Genomic DNA, 13,647 nt, shown 5'->3' with positions numbered 1-13,647 from the left:
AAGGAGGGTGTAGGGACGGGCCATGGATGAGGAAGAACGATGTCATCTGTGTCCTTTGGCAGGTGAAGGAAGACCCAAGAAGCTGGGCCACTGCTGAGAATTACTGTTTGAAAGTAATTCATGGTAGATAGATTGATTAATGGTTGAGCTGTAAAGAGCTGCCCTTTCTTTTCTTTCTTTCTTTTTTTGTCTTTTTTTTTTTTGAGGTAGGGTCTTACTGTAGTCCAGGCTGACCTGGAATTCACTGTGTAGTGTCAGGATTGCCTCGAACTCACGGTGATCCTCCTACCTCTGCCTCCCTAGTGCTGGGATGAAAGACATGCGCCACCACACCCGGCATGGAGCTGTCCTTTCTTGGGTGCTGACTATTGCCAAGCGCCTTTCTATATGCTCTCGGGCATTCTTTCTTTCATCAACCTTCACACCAGTCACTACACTGAGACACAAAGAAACATGGCAGAATGGGCTGGGGAGATGGTTCAGCCATTAAGGCACTTGCCTACAAAGGCTAATGACCTGGGTTTGATTCACCAGTACCCCATGTAAAGCCAGATGCACAAAGGGGCACATGCATTGGCAGTTCATTTGTGGTGGCTGGAGGCCCTGGTGTGCCCATTCTCTATGTCTCTCTAATCTCCCTCTCTCTGCTAGCAAATAAATAAAAAGAAAAGTAAAAGAAGCTTGGCGCAGTGGCGCATACTTTTAATCCCAGCACTCAGTAGGCAGGGGTAGGAGGATCTGCCATGAGTTCGAGGCCACCCTGAGACTACATAGTGAATTCCAGGTCAGCCTGGACTACAGAGTGAGACCCTACCTCAAAAAACAAAACAAAAATAAAGAAAGAAACATGGCAGGAAATGCAGGGATTCTCCACAAATCAACCAGTCTGGCTTATTGGGAAGTAAATTTGGGACCTTAGGCCAAGTCACCTAAATGATTATGAGGCTCCCACTCCTCTCCGACAGCCCCTCTTCTGTTCATCACAGAGGAGTGCCAAGGTCAAGGAGCCAGCCAGGAGCAAAACTTCACTAAAAATAGTCAGTGGGCTGGAGAGATGGCTTAGCGGTTAAGCACTTGCCTGTGAAGCCTAAGGACCCCGGTTCGAGGCTCGGTTCCCCAGGTCCCACGTTAGCCAGATGCACAAGGGGGCACACGCGCCTGGAGTTTGTTTGCAGAGGCTGGAAGCCCTGGCGCGCCCATTCTCTCTCTCTCCCTCTATCTGTCTTTCTCTCTGTGTCTGTCGCTCTCAAATAAATAAATAAATAATAATAATAATTAAAAATAATAATAATAATAAAAATTAAAAAAAATAGTCAGTGAAGGGCTGGAGAGATGGCTTAGCGGTTAAGCGCTTGCCTGTGAAGCCTAAGGAACCCGGTTCGAGGCTCGATTCCCCAGGACCCACATTAGCCAGATGCACAAGGGGACACATGTATCTGGAGTTCGTTTGCAGTGGCTGGAGGCCCTGGCGCACCCATTCTCCCTCTCTCTCTCTCTTGCTCTTGCTCTCAAATAAATAAGTAAAAATTAAAAAAAAAAAATAGTCAGTGAACTCAGACACAGGGAAACTTTGGCCACATGAGGAAAATGTGCTAATTTCTCACTAAAGGCCATGGGCCAAAGTAGTTTGACATTGGGCAGAGCTGGGTAGGTGGGAGAAGATTTTCTGGGAAACAAGAACAGGTGATGTCAGATGGTCTTTGGAAGGGAACAAGGCAGACCAAGACCTTTGCCAGAAATGGACGACAGGGTGGACTCTTCAGCCCAAGAATGGCTCCTGCTGGCCTTTGGGGGACTGGCAATCTGTTTCTGCTTCAGCCCCTATCAAACTAAAGGAATAAACTGGCCAGGCATGGTAATGCACGCCTTTAATCCCAGCACTCGGGAGGCAGAGGTAGGAGGATCGCAGTGAATTCAAGGCCACCCTGAGACTCCACAGTGAGTTCCAGGAAGAGTTCCTCTATGGGGATGGTACCTGAGAAATGAGGACAGAGGAACACATGCATGCTGACCACATCTTTGAAATCACTGCTACTGAAGGCTTCAAAGACTAAATGTATATTATGGTAATATAAAATTTCTCATCATATCCCAACATTCTTTGAAGATTCCTTATACATTCTATTTCCACCTCTGCTAAAAACCATCGCCCTGGATTAGCCTGTGGTAGAGTGCAGACTTAGTATGTACAAGGCCTTAGGTTCAATCTCCAGGATTGCAAACAAGTAAACTTACAGATATTTTTTTCCTTTTTTTTAAAAAAAAAATTGACAACTTCCATGATCGTAAACAATATCTCATGGTAATTCCCTCCCTCCCCCCACTTTCCCCTTTATTTATTTATTTATTTTTAAATTTTTTATTTATTTATTTGAGAGCGACAGACACAGAGAGAAAGACAGATAGAGGGAGAGAGAGAGAATGGGCGTGCCAGGGCTTCCAGCCTCTGCAAATGAACTCCAGACGCGTGCGCCCCCTTGTGCATCTGGCTAACGTGGGATCTGGGGAACCGAGCCTTGAACCGGGGTCCTTAGGCTTCACAGGCAAGCGCTTAACCGCTAAGCCATCTCTCCAGCCCCACTTTCCCCTTTAAAACTCCACTCTCTATCATATCCCCTCCCATTCTCAGTCAGTCTCTCTTTTATTTTAATGTCATGATCTTTTCCTCCTATTATGATGGTCTGTGTAGGTAGTGTCAGGCACTGTGAAGTCATGGATATACAGGCCATTTTGTCTAGAAGAGCATGTTTTAAGGAGTCCTACCCTTCCTTTGGCTCTTACATTCTTTCCACCACCTCTTCTGCAATGACCCTGAGCCCTGGAAGGTATGATAGAGATATATTTCAGTGCTGAGTACTCCTCTATCACTTCTTCTCAGCACCATGGTGTCTTCTGAGTCATCCCAAGGTCACTACCGCCTGAAAAGAGAAGCTTCTCTAACCAAAAGTGATATTAATATATGAAAAAGTGAAATATTAATATATGGGTATGACCATTAAGAGAAGTGCTTACTGGGCAGTTTAGTGAGTATAGCATATACATTTAGCCAGACACCAGCAGACGTTACCAGATATATTTTGGCCATATATATATACACCTGGAGAATCGAACCTGGGTCCTTAGGTTTCGCAGGCATGGACCTTAACCACTAAGCCATCTCTCCAGCCCCATGTACACATAATTTGATGGATATAACATATCCATTTAGCCAAATAACAGTAGCAGCAGCTTCCCCTCCTGGGGCCTATGACCTTCCAAGCCATAGACCCTTTTTTTTTTTTTTTTTTTTGAGGTAGGGTCTCTAGCTCAGGCTGACCTGGAATTCCCTATGTAGTCTCAGGATGGCCTTGAACTCATAGCAATCCTCCTACCTCTGCTCCCAAATGCTGGGATGAAAGGCATGTGCCACCACGCCCAGCTTCCAAGCCATAGACTTTTGACTATATTTTCAGTACCAGGCATGAATCTATCCCTGTTATACCAATGGGTGCATCTTGCCTGTCTGGCTAACCAGGTGGTTTTTTGGTTTGTTTGTTTGTTTTTGTTGTTGTTGTTGTTTTTCGAGGTAGGGTCTCACTGTAATTCAGGATGACCTGGTATTCACTATGTAGTCTCAGGGTAGTCTTGAACTCATGGCAATCCTCCTACCTCTGCCTCCCAAGTGCTAGGATCAAAGGCATGCACTACCATGTCTGATTGATACATGTATTTTTAAAAATATATATATTTTATTTATTTATTTGAGAGAGAGAAAGAGGGAGGAAGAGAGAGAAAGAATGGGCACTGCAAACTCCAGATGTATGTGCCACCTTGTGGATCTATCTGGCTTACATGGGTCCTAGAGAATCAAACTGGGTTCTTTTGGCTTTGTAGACCTTAACTGCTGAGCCATCTCTCTAGCCCCTGGTATACTTTTTTTTTTCTTTTTTGGTTTTTCAAGGTAGGGTTTCACTCTAGCTCAGGCTGACCTGCAATTCACTATGTAGTCTCAAAATGGCCTCAAACTCATGGCGATCACCTACCTCGGCCTCCCAAGTGCTGGGAGTAAAGGCATGCACCACCACTCCCAGCTTGGCATATGTGTTTTTTAACTCTCATTGGATTCACTCCAGATCTTGATGCCTTTTCACCACCTAGAGCTGCCTTCCTCAAAAACTTTAACCCCTACCTCCAATTCTGTCCATGTCAACATCATCCTTTCTTCCAAGGCCCAAATGTTCCTCAAATAACTCAATTCTCACAGCTTCTTTCTCTCCTAAGCCCCAACATGGAATTACTCCACCTCTAGTCCAAATCCTTCACCCCCAACTCATAGTCCCTAGTTGAGTCTTAGTGGGTGCCAACTAGGACTTCTCAGTGAATGTAACCACAAGAAAGATTTGCCCTGTTACCCACCTTCTCTCCCAGCCCCACTGGTGCACAGAAGTATCAGTAAACAAACAAATGAAAAGCAAAGAACAAGCAGTAGGGCATGTTTCATAATTTATTGAGGAGGGTAAGAGGACAATGAGGCACATCTCAGAAAATGTCAGGCTTAAGCCAGGTGTAGTGGTACACACCTTTAATCCCAGTACTCGAGAGGCAGAGGCAGGAGGATTGCTGCGAGTCTGAGGCCAGCCTGAAACCATATAGTGAATTCCAGATAGCCTGATCTGAGTGAGACCCTACCTCAAAAAAATAAAAATAAAAACTATAAAGAAAAGCAAATGTCAGGCTATTTTACATCTAAAACAATAAGTAGGAATACACATGAAGACATGGAATCTGGCCATATATGACCTGGCTGAGATGAGGAAGACCAGACTTTTTGTCCACAGCATCGTGTGGCTCTGCAGGTGTGACAGTGGCAACTGGAGGGTCGCCACCTCTGGTCCCCATGTCTCCAGACCCCAGAGCTTTTCCTCTGCCTCCACCACAGTGAAAAGACCCCCTGGGACGGGCTAAAGACAAGGGCAGCGGGGGCTGGCGAGGCACTGCGGAGCGGCGCTGCTCTGTCTCTGTTGTGCCAGCGTCCGCCATCACCGCCACAAAAACCTGAGGAAGAAAGTCAGATAAGCCAGTGGCTTGGAATTTCCCTCTCAAACACAAAGGCCAAGCCAGTCTCCTAGCAGTAGCTCACCAAGAGCAGACCTGAGGGAGAACAGAGACCCCAGCTGTTCATGTCCAGAGGGTCACTGCCTCCATGGCCTGGGTTGCCTTCAAGGATTTCCCTCCGATGTTCTCATCTTTCTTCAAGCTGATGTCAGTGAGAAGGACCCCAATGGATGAGGGATGAACTGCTGGGTCTTTCTGTACCAAACTAGTCCCAGAAAGGAATGTCCAAGCTCCTAAAGAATGGTCAAAATGGAAACCGTCAGAACAGTCTGAAATGGCTCCCTGTAGGGCAACGGAGAAAATGTGTAACTAGGCTCAAGAAATGACTCAGTGATTAAAGTTGCTTGCGTGCAAAGCCTGTTGGCCCAGGTTTGACTCCCCAGTACCCACGTAAAGCCAGATGCACAAAGTGGCGCATGTGTCTGGAGTCTGTTTGCAGTAGCAAGAGGCCCTGGCAATCCAAATTCATTTTCTCTCTCTCTCTACCTCTTAAATTAATTAATTCACAAAGAAAAAAGGGCTGGAGAGATGGCTTAGCAGTTAAGGCACTTGCCTGTGAAGCCTAAGGACACACGTTTGATTCCCCAGTACCCACATAATCTAGATGCACAAGGTGACACACGTATCTGGAGTTTGTTTACAGTGGCTGGAGGTCCCAGTGCACATACTCTCTCTCTCATAAATAAATAAATAAAAAGAAATATTTTTAAAGGAAAAAAGAAAGTGTATAACTGGCAGAGACACAGTTCTGGGGTTCACTCTCAGGAATCCTCCCACCAAGCTTCTATCACCGAGCAGCCTTCTGTCCATCCTGTCATTTCTGGCTTGTACCTCAACCCCAAAGTCCTCCTCATGCTGCTCTTCCTCCCTAGAACTTGCTATTATCATCAAAGGCCCACCAAGGCCCACAGCATGCACAAGACTGCGGCTCTTTGAAGAGGCAGAGGTACCTCCACAGCACCTGTGATGGTTAACACTGATGGTCAACTTGACAGGATCTAGAATCACCTAGGAAGCAAACCTCTGGGCAGGTCTGCAAGGGTGTTTCTAGATTAGGTTAAAGGAGGTGGGAAGACCCACCCTAACTGTGGGTAGTGCCATTCTATGAGCTGAGGTCCTAGACTGACTAAAAGGAAAAAGTGAGCCTGGTATGGTGGCTCATGCCGCTGATCCCAGCACTCAGGAAGCTGAGGTAGAATAATGAATGAGTTTAAGACCAGCCTGGGGCGATTAGAGTGAGTTACAGGTTGGTGTAGGCTAGTGTGAAACCCTGCTTTAAAAAAGTAGAGAGGGCTGGAGAGATGGCTTAGTGGCTAAAGCACTTGCCTGCAAAGCCTAATGACCCAGGTTTGATTCCTCAGGACCCATGTAAAGCCAAACGCACAAAGAGGTGTGCACATCTGGAATTCATGTGCAGCAGCTGGAGGTCTTGGTGTGCCCATTCTCTGTCCCTCTCCTCTCTCTGCCTGCCTGCTTTCTGACTGGGGATGCATGACCCACTGCCCGACGGTCCTGCCCCCATGCCTTCCCTGCCTTGATGGACCCTCCAACTGTGAACCAAAGCAGCTTTCTCCTTACCTTCTTCTTCCCTTAAATTTCTTTTGTAAGGTATTTTACTACAAAACAAGAAAAGGAGCTAATACTGGACCCAACATAATTCACCTTGGCCTTCCAATACCTAAAACATCTAAGCCTGGGTCTTCAGATAGCAAGAGGCCAAGCTAAGAAAGGCCAAGCCAGGATGTCTCCCATCACTGACTCTCTCTTACGCTGACTCTCACAGCAGCCCCCAGTCCCCCCAAGAGAGACTGGAATATACTACCAAACAAGAAGCAGGAATGTGTGAAAGCACCAGCATTTGAAAGGGACAGGCATGAACCCCTCAAACACGGGAAATGGCTTTCAGCAATTCTTCTCCCTGCATTATGGATGACCAGAGCACAGACAGCCCATGGTCACTTTTGAATGCAGGTCCACACACGGGGGGCAGAGAGCAGGCTAGGAAGAACAGACATTAGTGGCTTGCAGCCTAAGCTGAATCTAGGAAAACAGCCCAGCCAAGGGCAGGTCCTCAAGAGGGGTCCTTTTTTTTTCCCCTTGCTAAAGCCCCATATGCCAGGCTAGAGAGATGGCTTAGCTGTTAAGGCACTTGCCTGCAAAGCCAAAGGACCCAGGTTCAACTCCCCAGAATCCACGTATGCCAGGTGTACAAGGTGGCATATGAAGTTTGTTTGCAGCAACTGGAGGTGCTGACATGCCCATTCTCTCTCTATCTGCCTCTTTCTCTCTTTCCCCCTCCCTCTCTCTCAAAAATAAAAAATAAACATAAAAACCTTGCTGCCACAGGGAACCAAGGAGAAGTCACTGTGCAGAAACCTTGGAAACCATTAGGGTTAGGGGTGGCAGGAATTGTGTGGTCTCAAGTGGAACTAAAGTCATCTTTAGCAACTATTTATTTATTTAAGTTGTTTTCAGCAGGGTCTCACTCTAACCCAGGCTTGACTGGAACTCACTCTGTAGCTCAACCAGGCCTTGAAGTCATGGGGATCCTCCTACCTCAGCCTCCCATGTGCTGGGATTAAAGATGTGAGCTTAGCTGGCTACTTACTTTTTTTCCTTTTTAAAATTTTTTTATTAACAACTTCCATGATTATAAACAATATTCCATGGTAATGCCCTCCCTCCCCCCACTTCTTCCCTTTGAAACTCCATTCTCTATCGTATCTCCTCCCCCTCTCAATCAGTCTCTCTTTTATTTTGATGTCATGATCTTTTCCTCCTATTATGATGGTGTTGTGTAGGCAGTGTCAGGCACTGTGAGGCCATGGATATCCAGGCCATTCTGTCTGGGTACTTACTTTATTTTTCAAATGGAGAAAATTAGGTTCTGGCTAAGATAGTGACAGAAGGGGATCTTCATGTCTACTCCACCCACAAGTCCTTCAGGACATACTGTGGCTGACGCTCAAGAGGAGGGTGGATACTCCAGAGACCGCTTACTACTTGAGTGGGACTCTGGAGGGCCCTCCCCTGCAGCAGCTACTGAAGGCACATGGAAGGCTGGATGTGATGTATGTTGGCTGTAATGTAGGATCTGAAAACTCACAGTGCCACCTTCATCTCACTTTGCAGCTCCCCCATATCATTATCTCCCCCATATCATTATTCAAAGTCCTTTGGAGAATTCACAGGACTAGCTGGGTGTGGTGGCGCATGCCTTTAATCCCAGCACTTGGGAGGCAGAGGTAGGAGGATTGCCATGAGTCTGAGGCCACCCTGAGACTACACAGTGAATTCCAGGTCAGCCTGGGCTAGAATAAGACCCTACCTTGAAAAAACAAAAATTGAAATTCAAAAAATAAAAATTCACAGGACTGGGATTGGAGAGATGGCTTAGCAGTTGAGGCATTTGCCTGCAAAGCCAAAGGACCCCAGTTCGATTCTCCAGGACCCACGTTAGCCAGATGCACAAGTAGGTGCATGCATCTGGAGTTTGTTTGCAGCGGCTGGAGGCATGCCCATTCTCTCCCTCTTTCTCAAATAAATAAATAAGTAAATAAATAAAAATTTTAAAGAATTCACAGGACTGTATCAGATGCAGGGGACCAATGCTCCAAAGAATGGTCAGAGATCTTACCTGGGACAGGTGGGTCTAGAATGTTGTTGATACGACAGCTTCCATGGTGTTTCTGCACATAGTGGGATCATCTACAAGAGGCATGACATGCAGCTTTGATGAGTACCCAGCTTGCTGCTGCTCATAGCAGGGCATGGTGAACTATGGGAAAGGGCTTGGTACAAGAGTAACCAAACAGTAAGCATTCCAAAGACGTTGCTTTTATTTCCAGAGCAAACCCACAAGAAAAAAGGTAGTTAACTCTAAAGAGTGAGACTGTGGATGATCTATGATAGGGCAGCCAATATTAATATGTAACCAGTAATAGTGTGAAGCAGACATCAACACCACGTCTGTACCGGGAACTGTACCATACTGGACTGGAAATGACACTGCTGGCTATCAAGGGGAACTTAACACACTTAGTCCGGTTCCCAAAAGTGGGGTAAGAAGTAAAAGCCACACACGTGGCAGTCCCTAACACCCTATGGGCCCAAAGCATATGCAGAGTTGCAAAGCAACAATGTAGGAAAGCTCCCGGAACTGGAAGGCAAGATGTAGACTTTCCAAACACAGGACCACTCTTTCCTTATTTCCTCTGCCTGCACCACCAATGACCAAGGCATGGGCACCCCATGATCACTTACGAATGCAGGGCCCGAAAGGGTAGAAGGCTTGCTGTAAAGGGGCAGAAGCCTAGAGTAGCCAGCCCAGCTGAGTACAAGGACCCAGCAAGTGTTCAATCATTCATATATATATATGTATGTACGTATGTACGTATGTATATGTATGTGTGTGTGTATATATGTATATATGTGTGTGTGTATATATATATATATATATATATATATATATATATATATATATATATGAAATTCCTTCCACATAGCCAGCAGGTAAGGCAATGAGAGGACATACACCCCTGGACAAAAGTGGACAGTGTTCTTAGGTTGTGGAAGACAGGGGCTTGGAGACCTAAGAAAAACTGCTTCATTGTATCACTGCTTCCTAGTGGATGAAAAAGAGGGCCAGAGAAGGTCCTAAGGCTGGGAAGAGGATGTGAAGTGATCAAGACCTGGGCACAGGTGGGTATAATGCCAAAATCCCCCCTGCTTCTAAGTCAGATGTTCTGCTACTAACAAGAAAGTAAAGAAGGAGAGGCCGGGCGTGGTGGCACATGCCTTTAATCCCAGCACTTGGGAGGCAGAGGTAAGACTATCACCATGAGTTCGAGGCCACCCTGAGACTACATAGTGAATGCCAGGTCAGCCTGAGCTAGAGTGAGACCCTACCTCGAGAAAAAAAAAATAAAAAGAAAGAAAGGGGGCTGGAGAGAGACGGCTCAGCAGTTAAGGCACTTGCCTGCAAAGCCTAACAACTCAGGTTCAATTCCCCAGTATCCATGTGAAGCCAGATGCACAAAGTGACACACACATTTGGAGTTCATTTGCAGCAGTTGGGAGGCCCTGGTGCAACTATATTCATTCACTCATTCTCTCTTTCTGTCTCTCTCTGCTTGTAAATATATAAAAATATTTTTAAAGACTTTAAAGAACATAAGGAAGGGATCACAGAAGACTCAGAACCCAAGTGGGCACAGCAAGGGGAATCAGATGGGAACCAAAGGTGCCAGGAAAGAAAAGCAGGAGCTAAGATGAAGCCACCTTCATCTATGTCCCCACCCTTCCTAGACTCTTAGGGACCTGAGTGCGTCCTCACAGGATGCAAAGACCCAGACATCCCGAGCGCAGACCTCACCTTGGGAGTACAGTGTCTAGCTGCTTCCTGGCAGGATGGAAACACCTCTCCTGGTCCTTGGGCAGCACCAAGCTGCCACCTCTGCAATAAGTCCAGATGGGCACCTAAAATGTCACCTGGCCAAACCTGTTTTGGGAAGCACATGATGAACCTTCTGGTGAAATAGCTAGGGCGGCATCACCAACAACGTGGGCTGGTATCGCTTAACCCATAAGCCACATCATTTTCTTGTGAATGGAGGAAGAAGCTGACATGGCCACAGCACAGGGACATCTATGTCAGAGGGGACTCTTCAGACCTTTAGTACAAACACCGATAAACTGCAGAGGTTCCAGAAGATTCCTTTACCCACTGGCTCCTGCCTCCTACCAAAGAACTTCAAATGGAAAAATATTTGCTGACTGTCCAAGCTCTGAGCTCAAAGGACCCAGTGCTGCGTGATCACTGCTTCAGATAAGACGATCTGCCATCATCAAGAGCCCATGGGGGGACCAATTTCTAGTCAAGATGCTAAAATCGTCCCCTCACTCCAGAAATATTGCTAGCAATCATGTGGCGAGGCACCTGGATTCAAAACAAGACAGGGCCTCTGCCCTTACCCAGTCTTTGAAGCTCCCCTCTTACACAGTTACAACTCAAGGTGAGCGAAGAACACCTGACCTGGGGTCTAAGTGTCCCACCTGGCTTCTCTCTGCATAAGGACTTTGTCAGGCTGTTCACTCCACCCTGCACCCTATGGGAAGGCCATGCCAAGGCATCATGGGTTCTAGGTGCTCTTGAGCACTCACCTGGGGGGAGCATCCTCTCCATGGGCAGTGGGAGCCCACCAGGGAGTGTGGGGAGGTGGGACTGTCCGCTGCAGAATCTGCAGAATCAGAAACACGCCATCTGTCTGGGAAGTTTCCATCGTTTCCAGGAGGGCCGGGCCGCCAAGGCCTAGCTGGGAAACGCGTGCAAGGTGCAAGAGTCCACTCGCATCACCTCAAACCTAGCCAAATGGTATGCAAAAAAAAAATCACCCAGTAAGGATGTTGAGGAGAACTGAAGTCAATATAGGTCCGGTAAAAAGCCCAGAATCTCGCTCTCGCCCGGGCTGACCTGGAATCCACTATGTAGTCTCAGGGTGGCCTCGAACTCTCGGCGATCCTTCCTAGCTCTTCCTCCCAAGTGCTAGGATTAAAGGCGTGTGCCACCCCACCCGGCTAGAATGCAGTTCTGACGCCCGCTCGCGCCGGCCAGCCGAGGCCACAGCCACCGACGGTGTCCTCCCGGGGACGCGCGAGTCCCGGGAGGCCCACGGCCCGCGCGGGAACGGGACCCGCCCCGTGTCCGTCCCGTACCTCGGCTTTCCCCGAGTGGATGGAGACGCAGCACAGACCTTGGAGGCCGTCGGAGTAGGTCTGGGATGCAGACCCGCCGTGTCTTATTCCGCGGGACCAGGTGGGAGGCTGCGGACAGAGAGGAAGGTGCTACGGCACCGGGCAGCGCGGAACCCGCCGCAACGCGCGGCGCCCTCCGCACCGGGCAGTGTCCGCCGAGCTGCGGCTGCGCGCGCAGAGTCTGCGCAAGCGACCCTGCAGCGCCCCCTGGGGGACAGGAGCTGAGATGCTCCTTGGTCCAGACTTGCAATCTTCTGCAGGTCGTTCCACTCACCCATCCATGCATAAGTTTTACCAGAAAAATATTTATGGAGATTCTCCATACATCCAGTTGTTAACTCATCTTACTGTCTCATCTTTAGTCTCACCTGTTCAAATATCCATCCTTTGGGCTGGGGAGATGGCTCAGCAGTCAAAGGCACTTGCTTGTAAAGCCTGTTGGCCCAGGTTCCATGACTCAGTATCCAGATGCACAAAATGGCAACTGCATCTGGAGTGTGTTTGCAGTGGCAAGAGGCCGCGGGGTGCCCATTCTCCCTCTCTCTGTCTCTGTCTCTAATAAATACATACAAATATCAAACATCCTACCTACACAAAACTTTAATAATAGGAGGAAAAGATGACATCAAAATAAGAAGGACTAATTAAGAGAAAGAAGGGATATGATGGAGGGTGGATTTTGGAGGGGGAGGTAAGAGTGGATAGGGAATTAGCATGGTTTATTGTCTATAATTATGGGAGCTGTCAATGAAAAGTTTAAAAAATAGAAAGCGGGTCGTGGTGGCCCATGCCATTAATTCCAGCACTCAGGAGGCAGAGATAGGAGGATTGCCGTGAGTTCGAGGCCACCTTGAGACTACATGGTGAATTCCAGGTCAGCCTGGGATGTAGTGAGACCCTACCTTGAAAAGAAAACAAACAACAACAAAAACAGAAACAAAAAGCTTAAAAAATAGGGTTAGGGTTAAAAAATTTTTAAAAATCAAATATTCATCCATTCAATCATCCACTTCAATCCATGCATTGATCCATCCACCCACACATGTACAGTTACATGCATCCATCTATCTCCATTTACTCATCTTTTCATTAACCTATGCATTAGATTTGCAGATATGCAAAATATCCATGGAGCAACTCCTTCGTATTAAGTACTGCATTAAGCACTGGAAATATAAGGAGTACAACAATGACTATTTGCCAAACACTGGCATGGGGAAACTGGCTATAACATCCATAAGCCCACTCCCAAAAATACACTGCCTCCTGGAGGCTTTAATTTCTAATTGCTATCAGCTGGGGAAACTAGCATTCAGAATACCTAAGTTTATGGGGGACACCTGAATCAAACCACTATATATTTATTTTAAAAAAAAACAGATTGGATAATGTCCATGAAGAGCCAATCCAGATAAGGTACTAGCTGCCCCTTGGCAGCATGTGCTTCCTGGATGTATGTCTGAAAAGAATCCAGAATGCAAATGTGGGAGGGAAGACTTTGCCATCTAACTTCTTGGCTGCCTTAAGTGCCTGATGAGGATCATTTCCCAACAAGATGAGAGCCAGTATACATTCAGCACTTTGGACAACCATAGAATTCATCTTGAAGTATTTTAAGGAAAATTGGCATTAACTGATCTCAGATCCCGGATGTATGAGTTCAATTTTAGCTTGCCAGCTATGTGGCAGAATGGAAGAATGGAGACCTCATCACCAGAGAACAGTGGCATCTTTTTTTTTTTTTTTTTTTCCCTAAGGCAGGGTGTTACTCTAGCCCACGCTGATCTGGAACTCACTCTG

The 13,647-nt window shown here is 47.0% G+C and overlaps 1 long non-coding RNA gene and 2 other non-coding genes across 6 annotated transcripts; all 3 read right to left on the bottom strand.

The window, feature by feature from the left end:
* Positions 1 to 4,465: 4,465 nt before the first annotated feature.
* Positions 4,466 to 11,996, bottom strand: LOC123462822. 4 transcript variants are annotated; one of them, XR_006638545.1, is made up of 6 exons: positions 11,809 to 11,996; positions 11,257 to 11,456; positions 10,469 to 10,594; positions 8,732 to 8,802; positions 5,120 to 5,327; positions 4,466 to 5,034 (listed from the first exon to the last, which is right to left on the bottom strand). It is a non-coding gene; the product is annotated as an uncharacterized LOC123462822 (long non-coding RNA). The 4 variants fall into 4 exon arrangements; XR_006638544.1 differs by having other exon boundaries at positions 4,466 to 5,327; XR_006638546.1 differs by having other exon boundaries at positions 4,466 to 5,327; positions 11,847 to 11,996.
* Positions 6,934 to 7,067, bottom strand: LOC123463180. Its single transcript, XR_006638776.1, has one exon. It is a non-coding gene; the product is annotated as a small nucleolar RNA SNORA71 (small nucleolar RNA).
* Positions 9,235 to 9,367, bottom strand: LOC123463185. Its single transcript, XR_006638781.1, has one exon. It is a non-coding gene; the product is annotated as a small nucleolar RNA SNORA71 (small nucleolar RNA).
* Positions 11,997 to 13,647: the final 1,651 nt, after the last annotated feature.

This window comes from Jaculus jaculus, chromosome 8, assembly GCF_020740685.1.
Source record: "Jaculus jaculus isolate mJacJac1 chromosome 8, mJacJac1.mat.Y.cur, whole genome shotgun sequence".
Classification (NCBI taxonomy): Eukaryota; Metazoa; Chordata; class Mammalia; order Rodentia; family Dipodidae; genus Jaculus; species Jaculus jaculus.
The sequence above is the reverse complement of the archived record's forward strand: the minus strand, read 5'-3'. Positions and strand labels throughout refer to the sequence as shown.